Source organism: Cornus florida, unplaced genomic scaffold (assembly GCF_030987335.1).
Source record: "Cornus florida cultivar Cherokee Brave unplaced genomic scaffold, ASM3098733v1 CherokeeBrave_3.0.0_Hap2_Chr06, whole genome shotgun sequence".
Taxonomy (NCBI): Eukaryota; Viridiplantae; Streptophyta; class Magnoliopsida; order Cornales; family Cornaceae; genus Cornus; species Cornus florida.
The window spans coordinates 2,436,234-2,448,378 of NW_026775576.1; positions in this window are offsets into that span (position 1 = coordinate 2,436,234).

A 12,145-nucleotide genomic window follows, 5' to 3' on the forward strand; every position below is an offset into this window, starting at 1 on the left:
AAAAGTTTTGGCGTCGGGCAGGTACTGTTCGAGCGCTTGAAGTACTGTTCACAGAGTGTTTTTGTGTCTTGGTTCAGCACTGCACCTCCAACTTCAAATTATCATATCTTCCTCGTTTTAACTCCAAATTGGTCCATTCTTGAGTCTAAATTAACCACATCGAAATAAGCTTTCCAATGGTACCAATTAGAGTTTCATATTCCTTTGGTAGCTCAAGTTATTCAAGTTTTAATGGAGGGGTGTCAGTTTTTGGCTCGAATCGGGATAGGGTTTTTCTTTCGTCGACTTCAAGACTTGATATCTTTGCCGTCCGGACTTCGAATCAAGTGATTCTTGAGTCTAAATTCATTAAATTTTTGTTGTCTTTCCAACGGTGCTTTGTAGTACTCACTTTTAGGATGGAAATGACCATTTTACCCTTGGGTTCCTTTTGTCCATTTTTGAGATCTTGTTTCCGCATTTGTTTTCTTTGGGTTCCATGATCTCATTGAGGGTCTCTTTGGTGTCCTAGAAACATGTTGTGTCCCTAGGGATGTCGTTTTATCTTTTGCTTCCGTAATTCGGATCCGTTATCGGGTCATCTTTCAGTTCATCACTAACGCACCGGGTTGAAAAACCTTGGGCCGTCACGATCATGGAATTTGCAATAATAAGTGTGGCGTATTAAATCAAGCATATATTGTCTACCTACCTACAAACATGAATTAAATTATAGAAAAACCCATCAAGTGTAAGCATAATCCATCAAATTAATTTACAAACCCATTCAATGAAAACCATAGCCATCACTAAATCCTTAATTAATCACACATAGACATGCAACCAACATAGAGAATCTAGTGTAGAGATCAATTTCTAAATAATCACATATAAGATAACATGTAATTAAAAGAGAGAATTACTAGGAAGAATAAAATCAACAATCACAAGGCTAACCATTAATCACAACAATATATATAAATCCCCAAAAATAGAAAACAAGGGTTTAGATTACACAAGACTTAGGGCTCATCCAAGCCCTACGTGAAGATCTAGCCCATGGTGGTGGAGGTGGTCAAGGTGACAACAAGGTCCTCCTCCAAGCATGGCATCATCATCATCTTCTTTTTCTTTGAAGCTCTTTAGAGAGAGATTGTATGTAGATGTTCTTTAAACCCTTGTGCCTCCACTTCCCCCTTTTCTTCTAACCTTAATCTCTAACCTTTCTAGAGAGAGAAAACTAATGAAAATATAGAAATTACAATATAAAAATATGAATTTCTCTACAAAAATTGTTCAATCTCTCTTTAGTACAAGGCTTTCTGAGCCCAAATATGTTAGAACTCGGCCTAAGGATCTCTCCTTTCAAGCCCAGCCCGAGTTGGTTCCAAATGAGCTTTAGATCTGCTTTTTTATAGCTTTAGTGACAAGTTCGATTGATCCAACCAACAGTGTGATCGTTCAGAGGTATGGTTCGATCGTTCAGAGTTGGTTCGATCGTTCAGAGGTATGGTTCGATCATTCAGAGTTGGTTCGATCGTTCAGATGATCGTTCTAACTAGGCACTTTTCAGCATCAGCCTCTTTTTGCTCCAACTTTTCACTAAGACTTAGTTTGACTCCAAAAATACCTTGATGGACTGAAATTAGCCCGTTTGTACTTTATTGACCTGAAATAGACAAAAACATAAAACTAAAACGGGAAAGTAAGATAGATACAAAGACTAAAATACCCTAACTTAGGTGCTAAAATGTGCAACATTTGAGTACTTATCAACGAGACTTACTTGCAAGGGCGTAAAGTTTCCATGGAATGACAAGTGTGAATCAGCTTTACAGGAGCTAAAAACGAGGTTGACTTCGGCAATGATTCTTATCATACCTGAGCGTGTTTTGGGTTATGTCATTTACTGTGACGCTTCCCACGAAAGTTTGGGTTGTGTCTTGATGTAAGAGGTAGAGTTATTTTTTATGGGTTTAGACAGTTGAAGACTCACAAGCTCAATTACCCCACATAATCTAGAGTTAGCGATAGTTACTTTTGCATTAAAGAGTTGGAGACACTATTTGTATGGCGAGAAATTTAAAGTTTTTTTCGGACCATAAGAGTCTCAAGTCGTTCAGAAAGATTTGAACAACAAACATAGGCATTGGGTTGAGTTCATGGAGGACCACAACTTTTATTTGCAGTATCATCCTGGAAAGGCGAACATGGTTGCAGATGCCTTAAGTAGGAAGTCTCGAGGTGATTTGGCTTGTCTTTCCATTCGGGAATGGAAGATGATGGAGGACATCATGGCAATGGGTTTGTATTTCAGTGATAGTAGGGAGCCTACCACACTGTTTAGTCTCGTGGCCCAGCTGACACTCATTGGTAGAGTCATTGAGGTGTAGAAACAGGATGAGGAGCTTAGTTGTGACGGCCCAAGTTTTACAAAACCCGGTGTGTCAGCAAGTGACCCGAAACTGACTGGATAATGAATTCCAAATGCGGAACCAATAAAAGAGATGCGGTCTCTAGAGATGAATATCATCTCTAAGATGCCAAAGTGACTTACTAGAAGTCACGGAACTCAAAGGAAACCAAATGCGGAAGCTAGGTTTCAAAAAGGGACAATGTGAACCACAAGGGTAAAATAGTCTTTTCATACAGAAGTGGGTGCTTCCGTGCACACCATTGGATAGATAACCAAAAAAAAAAAAAAAAAAATAATTAACAAGGTTAGACTCAAGAATCACTTGATTCAGAGTCCGGACAAAAGAGTTATGGCAAAAACAAAGTTGGGTGTTAAGGTTATCAAAAATCAAGCCTAGGGAAGTGGGAGGTCGCTAAGGGCTGCGGGCGCCTGCCAAGCTAACACTGCGGGCGGAAGCCAAAATCGGCGGGCGCCCTTCAAATTGCAGAGTTGCTACCCAAGAAGAGAAAATGGGACTTCAGGAGGTTTTTAAAATGTCTAAATTGAAAATGTAGTTTCTAATACATCCACAAGACCTTCGGAAGTCCCAGAATGGTTGGTTCAGTTTTTTTAAAAAAGTTGATGAATAGTAACCATGCTCTAAATTTCAAAAGAAGGGTTTTGGTTGTGTTTTGGAAAATGCAGATTTTTAAGGCTAAAGATGAGCTCTTTTGGAAAAATTTTGTGAAGTGACCCCCCTAAAATTGAGTTTTCTGATCAACCATGGTCCAAACCACAATTGACACGCAAGTGGAAATGACGAAATAGCCCTTAAGATAATGTAATGTCATAGAAGCTAAAACAAGATATAAACTTGTATACATTCCACTACGTAAAAGTGAATAGCCCTTGGCCTCAACAAATATCATATCAAGTACATCAAAAGGAGGTAACGTAACTACTCATTACACAACAAAAAAGAAGCAAGCATGCCTCAAATAAGCTAGATATTACAACATAAAAAGGGAACTAGACATGCTAACACTTGCATGCCTTTATAATCAAAAGTAATCACAATGCCAAGTAATTAAGATCCTAAGGATGATGTCCCTCTATGAAAAGGACCTCCTTAACTGAAAAATAACCCAATCAACTAGGGTGATCAACTAAAGTTACTTGTAGGAAGAAGAACATGCGTATACCTTTTAGTTTCAAATGTCTTGCAAGTTCAATATAGACGAATACAAGGGATCATTCCACGTAACGTCTAAGTTGCAAGGTGAACTAAAGGATCATCTCAAGCTACATTAAGCAATTGAAATGAAATATACAATGCACAAGTATAGTGTTTATGTTATTGTTATTGTTATTGTGTTTGTGTTATTGTGTTAGTGTTAGTATTATTGTGTTTGTGTTTTTGTGTTATTATGTTTCTGTTTGTGTTATTATGTTTGTATTTTGTTTGTGTTACGTGTTATATGTTTTTGTAAGTGTTACGTGTTAGTCTTAGTTTTAGTGTTTGTCTTTGTGTTTGTGTTAAGTGACAACTCATACAATACTGTACAACATACAATATACTCGGTAGCACTTGGATAGTTGGACTGCTGCTATCAATGAATTTTAATCCTCATCTTATTCCTTTCTTTGAGAGCTTGTTGGCATTTGTAGGGTTTTTTTTTTTTATCAAAACAATAAACAAGTAGATAATGGTGATATCAAAGGTACAATTATGAAGGAAACAGAGAAGATGATTAGTAAAGGAGGAGGAGAAGAAGACCAATCGTCAAGATTGAGATGGTGGTAGGGCAAGTATATAGTTTCTTATGACAGCTCCCTTTTCTGGTTGGATATTCCTTTATGGGATAATGTTATTTATAGGCTTGGATTCCATTGGTCATTAACTAATAGTCCCTTTCATGCATGGTTTCTCGCATGCATGGCTTCAAGTTAGGATCACATGGGTAGTCCTGATGGGCCTATGAGCCTGAGGGGTCGAATCCCCTCATTGAGCCTTGCACTATGTTGCTATGTTACTTCTCCCCCAATTGGAGCATTAAATGTTGCTCGGCCGCCGATTGGTTGAGCCTGACATAGTATTAAATGTGATTTTAAGGCTTGTTATCATAATATGTATAATCCCATCATCTTGTTAATTGGGCCTTGCTAAGAGTAAAGGCACTTCTTGACTTCTCATCCACCAATCCAAGATCCTCCTAAGTTTCCCAAATTTAGATCCCTTACTGCTACGAAGGCCCTACCTTCGTTTCGTGCTATGCATGGACCTGTGGCATTTTGATAGCGAGCTCTCTGGGGCTTGAATATTTCGATGTGTTATAAAGGACTAGAAAGAAACCTTTGCGCTGGTTTCTCGAAAAGTTAATCCTTCGAATCAATTTTGGTGGGCCTGGTGTGGTACTAGTGTAATGACCCAGTCATTTTCCTTTTTTACCTTTTTCTCAGATTTTTATAGATTTTTTTTTTTTTTCGTTGATATTTTTTTTTTTTTTTTTTTTTTTTTTTTTTTTTTTTTTTTTTTAGTTCTGTTCTCATCACTTAGTGTCGACTGGGGTGCTCAGGAATGGTTTTTGAGACTCTTTTCTTTCGATTGACAATTTCCTTGTTAGGACCGCGTCATTTCCACATTTTTGTTTTTTTTCAGCATTATTCATGTTTCGTCTTTTTCCCCGTTGGCCACTTTTCGGCGTAACCTCACTTTTCATGTTCGGAGTTGAGTTTTGACTTCATGAGTTTTCATTCCAGTTAATTTCCTCGAAACGCGTAACTTTACTTTTGGAGAAAAGCTCGTCAGTTGTTTCCTTTTCCCGTAGTGGCGTGGATAAAAGGATTCTTCAAAAACATTCTTGTTTCTTGGGGTGTTTTTCATAAATATCTTTTAAAGATATTTATTTCAACGGTTTTTAAGAAAATATCTTTTGGAAGATATTATCATTCTGGGTTAGTTTTGTAGTTAACAATTTTTATGAGGCCATCGTGCAATTAACAAAAGTTATTACAAAATGCCTTGTTTTGTGCCTGGATCCTCGTACGGGATTCATTTTTACTTTTCATCGAGTCGTGTACTCTTAGAATTGTCTTCTGGTCGTTTTCCCTAGTTTTAGGATTTCTGACCTCGGTTACCACCGAACTTGTTCGAGGCATATTTTTCTGCATGACACTCGATTTTCAATTCCGTTTCTTCCATTATTTATTTTTTCTCATTTTGATTCTTTTTCGTCCACAGTGTTTTACCGTTTGAGAGTGTTTGCGCCAATTCCATTTTTTTGAACCCGGTGGAACCCGTTCGGGCACTTTTAGGGTTTTTCTATATATAGGGGGACTTAAAATGAAAAGTCAACATTTCATCATCTTCTCCCTCTCTTGGCCGGCAGCCGTGGCAGCCCAAGGGGTTGCCACCATTCTCTCTTCTTTTTCGGCCACTTTCCTTTTGTATTTTGCCGTGATGCCTTAGTGTTTATTGTAGGCCTTGGCGAGGTGGTCATTTTCCCTTTATTAGAATCCGTTTTTGACCATTTTTGAGTTCGGGTTTGGATTTTGGTGGTACCTCAAGGGTGATAGTTGCTTCCCTCGTTGTCCCCGACATAACCCCGAAGTATCGTCCGGTTCAGGGTGGTTTCCTTTTAGTGGCCTTTGAGCTTTCCATCTCAAATTGAGGTAGGGGATATTTTAGGATTATATATGTGTTGTATTGATTGTTTTTTAAACATATACAACTTGTAAGCATGCCTTATTTAAATCTACAAATTTAATTTAATTATTTCTTTGTATAATATTTATTTTACATGAACATATATTAATTTGGGAGTATTTGAATAAGTATTGTAACTTTTATTTAATATTTTTCTTTTATGAAAACTTAATTCACATGGTTATAACTAGCATGAAATCAACTTCTAATGTGATATTAAAATTGGCCGTGGTATGTTCTTTAATCTATGTTAATTTGAGGACATTTGGAGTTGTTTAAAAATCTAGAGAAAATTAATTAATTAGCTTAAATAATTTTATTTTAAGTGTTTTATTCACTTAATTGGATTTTTAACTTGATATTGTTGATGACCATGCTATGTTCTTTAACATACATTAATTTGAGGCTATTTGGAATTGATTTGAAATCTAGATAATTTAATTATTTTTATTTAATTCAATACTATCTAATTGTTTCATGAATTTAATTATATTTTAGAAGTTATTTTTAGTATAAATCATGGATTTAAACTTGTTGTGTATTCACTTGGTTGTGTTTTAAGCATTGAATAACATTGTTGTTAAATTTATATTCATGAGAACATGTTTCCAATATTGAATATGTTATTATCTTGTGTACTGAATTACACACTTTGTATTTGACATTATATATGCCATTTTAGAATTGAAACCCTAAGACATAGATCGTGTGGTTTCAACCTACTTGTGCATGGAAGGTGGTTTCATGCATTGTTTATTTGCGTATAAGTTGTGAACTTATTTATTGATTTTGGAGTCGCTTGGGACACTGTTACAAAGACATGGCTAGAGTTTGGCTCTAGTGCAGGAGGTATGAGTTCTTCCCATTTTATAGTGCGCACTTGGGTGGTATTCCCAACGGGTTAGTGTCCGGAATAACCATTTAGGTCTTGGTTTTACTCCAAATTTTGATGTCCAAGTTTTCCATTATTTGATTTCGCATTCAATTCCATGTTGACAACTAATGTTTAATTGTGACATGTGGTTTTGGTTATTGGCAATTTAATGTTGTTAAGTTCATTTATGCATTATGATTTTTAATGAATTATCGTAGTTTTAATGTTGTTAAATACATTTATACATTGTGATTTTTAATGAATCATTGCAATTTTAATGTTGTTAAGTACATTTATGTTATATTGTTCAAATGTAGCTTAGGAATGATTCTATAGACTCATTTGGAACATAGACTTTAGGTGGCATGACCCACTTTAGTTCTTTTCATATTTTAGATTTCAAGTTGATAACTTTGATAATCCATGTCTTGTTGTGTTGTATGGTATGCTCCTATACTGTTTAATTGCATAAATATGTGGTTTATGCTAGAAATGTTTTAAGGTAGCTTAGGATACTCCTTGGGTCTCACTTGTAACATAGACGTTGGGTGGAATGAACCACTAGTATTAATTTATACAAACTTGTAAAACGTTAGGTCAATGCATGTTCATTACCTACGAGTAATATAGGTTACTCACCCCTTGCCGAATGCGACCTGTTTCAAGCAAGACGACGTAGTTTCGAGATGCACAATAACCCTAAGTCGTTTTATTGATTTGAAGTTCTTTTAAATGTATTCTTGTTCACATGCAAGTGTTAGCATGTTTGAGTTTTACTTTTAAAATTGTAATACTTAACTAGGTTCAGCATGCCGTTTTTGCCTTATCATATGTAAAGTGTACTTAGATACACTATTTAGAACCTATATGATATGTATGACACGAGGCCAAGGGCCACAAACTATAAAGTTCAAGTGTATGCATTTAGATTTTAAGTTTTGCCTTTGAAATGTAATATTTCTAACTTTGGAGGTTTGGCATGTGATTTGGAGTAAATGATATGTAATGAGGCCATGGGCCATTATAACACATTTCAATATGTAAAGTACATTTGTTGGCATGCTTGTATAGCTTTAAAGTTTGTTTTTTGGCAAATTAATGATGGGAATTGAGGCTTGGGTTCAGCCTGAACATTTTTGGTGTATAGCAGGTCTTTCAGCACCTTCTCGAGTCATTTCGGCAGACCAAAAATGTCATTTTGGTCGACTGACGGCTTTTTGAATTTAATTGTACAATAAAAACTCATTTTCTAGTAGCTTAGGTTTTGTTTTGGTCACAATCGGTCGACCGATTCATCATTTCAGCCGAACGAAGTGACTTTTCCTGAAAATTCAATTTTTTGGTCATTCTGGGTTCATTTCGGCCGACCGAAATGCCATTTCGGCCAACCAAAAAGCTTCACCGATTCATCATTTCAGCCGAACGAAGTGACTTTTCCTGAAAATTCAATTTTTTGGTCATTCTGGGTTCATTTCGGCCGACCGAAATGCCATTTCGGCCAACCAAAAAGCTTCAGGCACTCCTACCTTTCAGTTTTGTATCAACTTTGCTTCTCTTACTTCAAATGGTCTTAACTCCTTCATTCCTAGTTCAAATTGGGTGATTCTTGAGTCTAAGCTCAAGGATTTTGAGTCAGCTTTCCAATTGTACCAATGCCATTCTCATATTCAAATCATAGTGGGAGTTAATCATGTTTTAGTGAGACATATCAGATTTTGTTTAAACCGGGAATGAGAGTCTTGTGGGATTCTTAGCCAAAGTTCTTAGAACCTCTTGGAATATTGTGAAATGATTAATTTAGGTTGTATGGACCTCATTTGACTTACTTGGAGTCAAATTTCCCTTCTCATTTGTAAATTGACCATTTTGCCTTTTGATTAACGGATTTTGCCCGTTTTTACTCTTGTTTGCTCTTTCGTTTACCTTGAGTTTCGTGACTTCATGGAAGGTCACATTGGTGTCTTAGGGATGATTTAAATCTTTATAAACTTTGGTTTATCTTTCGCTTCTGCATTTCGGACCCTTTACCGGGTCAACTTTTGGGTCATCATTGATGCACTGGGTTGCAAAATTTGGGCCGTCACAAGTGGTATCAGAGCTCATAGGTTCGAAAACTTATGGATGACTGGTTTTGGGTGCATATCATGCTTGTGTTCCGTGCTCTATGTGTTTATATGCTTTATGATAACATGTTTTGATTTGATAACATGTTTATATACCTATGTGCTATATGTGGTATACCGTTTGATTAACCTAATTTTATTCTGATGTAAAGAGCATGACATGTGATGTCTGCTGGATTAGATTTATATATGCATAATTGTTTTGCATTTTTGACATGACTTAAGATTAGTCATAGGATGTTTGAGTTGATGTTTAGTTGCATGGCGAGCTTGGCACTTGGTGTCATAGCAGGTGTGTTTGGTTTTGTTTAGGCACTCTTCTTTGAGTTTATTGGTGATTGTTAGTTTGGTTTCGTAGTAGCATAGGTCGTTGTTGGCCTAACATTGGCTTTTGGATAGGTGGATGGTCACTTTTTGTTTAGGCTCTCATAAGGTGAGTCATTAGGCGTTGCCGTAGTGTTGGATTTATTGGTTTTGGACCATAATGAGGTTATGGACCTCTTAGGATCCTTGGTTGTTCGGGATGATTCCTCTGGGATTGTAATTTTCGTGGGCGGGTGCATAGCATTGTCATGCTACCGTACTGGCTAGTTACAAGTGCAATTCAAATGGAATCAATGTTGGTTTTGTTTTAATAGGCATAGTCCTTTCGATCAATGATGATGATGGTTTTTTTGGGGGATCAGTCGTAGTGATTGATTTGGTTATTGTTGGTATGGCTATAGTTGCCATTCTCTTGCGTGATGATGCTTTTGGGATCAAGTCGATTGATTGATGTTTCGGGTAGAGAGAGCATTGCATTGTTAGTGTCACCTCTAGATTCGGAGATGGATTGTTAGAGTCTTACCATTGTGGTAAGGGCTCACGTTTATTTTGAGACAGGTTGTTGTTGCATTGGTTTTTGGAGTCAGTTTATGGCTAGGACTGGTCTTTCCTTTTACCTAGACACTCTAGGACACGATGTCCATAGGGTTTATTGTTGTATCATTTTATTTTATGTAGTTTCGTTTACTACCATGTTAGTAGTATGATTTGTGATATTACAATGCATGAGTAGGTGGAGGTGTGTCCACATTTGTTTTCTTGTTGTGTGGCATTAGCATGCCTTATTTATATGCTTAGAGATGCCATGTTGTTACTATACTTTAATGACATGATTTTGTGCTTACGTGGAGATGTGCTGTATGTACCCTTGATTTTATCTATATGAGTAAATTTACTTACTTAGTAGTTGCATTTCCTTGTTTTATGCATGACTTCCACGTTTAGTTTTCTCTTTTTATTCCCCTTGGTCGCACGTAGTGTGTTTGCGGGTTTCCACAATGGTTTCGTAGTGAAATTCCTTGTAGAGGAGTTGTCACATTTGTTTTGTCTTGAGCTGTCTACTTCCCTAAGGTGGGAAGAATGCTCCCTTTTCATATTTGTCGTGTTGACACTTGTGGGAGAATAGGGTTTCTCCTCTTTTTTTTGGTTTGTGTTAGGGACTTCACAAGGAATGAGTCTTTTCTCTTCGTCACCTTGTGCACGGTTTTGGGGTTGGTCGGTCTGTAAGGATCACCATTATTGTCTTGAGTCCTTGGAGAGGATTTGATGGATTATGGTCGACTTAGTCCCATATAGGGGGCGAAGCCTTTGACCTTGTTGTCTTTCATTTCAGAGATGGAGTCGTGGTGTTGTCTTTCTTAGGACTGGTGGTTCCTTTCCTTTGTGTCTTCCATTGGGGAGTTTTTGCCGTGGTTGTTGGCAGAATTGTGGTGCTTAGAGTGAGTTGATTGGTGTGAAATCATTTTACAGGGACTTGTGTCCATTTGATTAAGGATTTGGTTGACTCGTTGTGTGAGTTTGACATTGTTTAGGGATGTCTTTTGGAGACTTGCTTTGGTTTTGGAGACCTGGATGTGGTTGACTCTTAGGAGAAGTTTTGGAGGATCGCTGTTAGATATGGCTTATTTGTGGAGTTTTCTCGTCCTAGTTATGACTAGGCGTGGTCTTAAGGAATCGTAATTCCAGTGGTTTTTTATGGATATAAATTGAGGAATTTTGATTTAGCTTGGTGATTCCAAGCACGGTTTCGAGAGATTCGTTTTATGACCTTGGTTGTTGAGATTTTGATGTATGTGCCACGTGGTAGATTTGTTTTTCAAGGATTTAGTTATCTATGATAGGGATGTGGATTCGATGTTTGATTACGGTGTGGTCTTGTAGTTGATCTGTTTCAGGGAGATATATAGGACTTTCAATGAAATGTCTTGTTGTGAGATTCGTTTTGATTTTTGGAAGTGTTAATTTGTTTGTCAGGCTTTGGATTCTTGATTGATGTTGTTAATATGAGTATTTTGAGACGTTGGAGTTGTTGGTTTTGTTGTATTAAAGATTAAGACCTTAAGCTGAAAGGTACCTGCAGAATTGTTGTCAGGATTTTGAGAATGGCCAAGATGTCGACGTCTTTGGACCATGTCTCAACTCTTACGGAATGCCAGGTTACCGTATTGCTTTCGGTAATGATGATTTACGACATTGATGTCATTTGTTTCGAGAGGTTTCGTGGGTAGACCAAGTAGAGGCAGGTTATGAACTAGTGCTTTATACTGTCATGTTACCGTACAAAGTTGTGTGTTGTGGGCAAGTGCTAGTTGCTGTCGATGCTACCTTACTGACGAGTAAGTGTGGGCGGGCACTAGGCATTGTCATTACTACCACACATTTGAGTACATTGTGGGCGGGTTCTGGTCGCTATTTGTACTGCCACTTCGTCTTTATTTGGTACCCTGATTTGATACATGGTTATTTTGGAGTTCTTTTGGTGGTTGTTTTTGGATTGGTATGATGATTCGTCAGGAGGGATGCTTATGGTTGTTACCTTTCATTCCTTTATCTAACCTTGGGTTCTGTGTGTGAGTTTTTGTAATGACCCGGTTATTTCCTTCCTTTCCCTTTTCCTTAGAATTTTACAGATGAATTTTTTTTGTTGAAATTCCTTTTCTAAGTTAGGTTTCTCGTCGCTTAGTGTCATCTCGAGTGCTCGGAGATGGTTTCTGAGACTCTTTCCTTTGGATTGACAACTTCCT